This window comes from Triticum dicoccoides, chromosome 4B (assembly GCF_002162155.2).
Source record: "Triticum dicoccoides isolate Atlit2015 ecotype Zavitan chromosome 4B, WEW_v2.0, whole genome shotgun sequence".
Taxonomy (NCBI): domain Eukaryota; kingdom Viridiplantae; phylum Streptophyta; class Magnoliopsida; order Poales; family Poaceae; genus Triticum; species Triticum dicoccoides.
The window spans coordinates 99,160,519-99,161,845 of record NC_041387.1 but is presented as its reverse complement, the minus strand read 5'-3'; positions in this window follow the sequence as shown (position 1 = coordinate 99,161,845).

Below are 1,327 nucleotides of genomic sequence, written 5' to 3'. Positions count from 1 at the left end.
GTATTCACGGGCCTGATCATCCAGGTAATTACCTGCCCAACACCCCCATCTAACTAGGTGTGTGATTTCAGTTGCACACATCATGGTGCGCAGTTGCATAGAACATGCTACCCAGTTGCGCACGCTATGTTATTTTGAGCATCAAGATAAATCAACTAATTGGTTTTTCCTGTTCTGACTATAGTTGATGGCAACCCTCGAGGATCTCCTCCACCTCCAGGCCGTACACAGCATGGTCCTCCACCTCCTTCCCTGCCTGGCCGAACAAGTAGTGCCCCGCGTGCTCCTTCCAATGGCATTACAGGGAGTACTCAGAGGGCTCGTCATCCAGGTAATTACCTGCCCCAACTCCCCAAGCAAGTGTGTGTGTGATTTTAGTTCCGCACATCATGGTGCCCAGTTGCTGTCAGAATAGGCTACCCAGTTGCGCGCGCTCTATTAGTTCAAGCATCAAGACAAACAAACTAACTTGCTTTTTCCTGTTCTAGCTACAGGTGATTACCAACCAAGTGGCATGACGGGCCGTGCTACTACAGGTTTTATTTTTAACTTAATTTGCACACAACAACCAATTAGTTGCACAACATAAGTTGTGTGGTTGCAGAGAACATCAGTCGTGGTTGCACGAAAAAAAACTAAACTTTTTATACGATTATTCCACAGGTGATCAAACACAAGCTCGTGATGGCCCTACCCAGTTGGAGGCTCCATCCCCAGCACAAGCCTATGATGATTTTGTGCCTAGGGATCCTCCAAGGTCTACTATAAAGGGTAGGGCGAAGAGTCGATGATACAAATCGGCGCTGGAGCTACACCCAAAGAAGAAAAAGAAATGCAGCCACTGCCAATCTACAGAGCACATTGCTGGTGTGTGTCCACTCACGCTGCTGTGATTCTCTTGTATCATTTGTATCAAAAAAGGGAAAAAGGAAAAGAATGATGGTTTTTGAGCAATTTAGGGGGCAAAAAGTGGACACATACAACAACTATGCTTTCTCCTCTCTAAGTTGTTTTCCTTGAATTAGTTAATGCACTGTGTAAAAATGGTTGCTATTTGTGCCTTTGTTGGCAAATCATCTAATATTTAGTTGTCGAACAATTATATGCCCAGTTCTCGTAATGTGTGAAAAAAAGTGATGGCATTGAGTTGCAAAAGAAATACTACTAGTATGCAACTACAAAATGTTTATAAAAATTGTGCAAACCTGCAAGGCATCGAAAAAATGGCAAAAGAATAAAAAAAGTGTACTGACCTAGTACTTTTCGTATCTCGGCACCTTCCTCCATGGGGCAGAGTTATGCGGGCTAGTGACCCAATCATATGCCA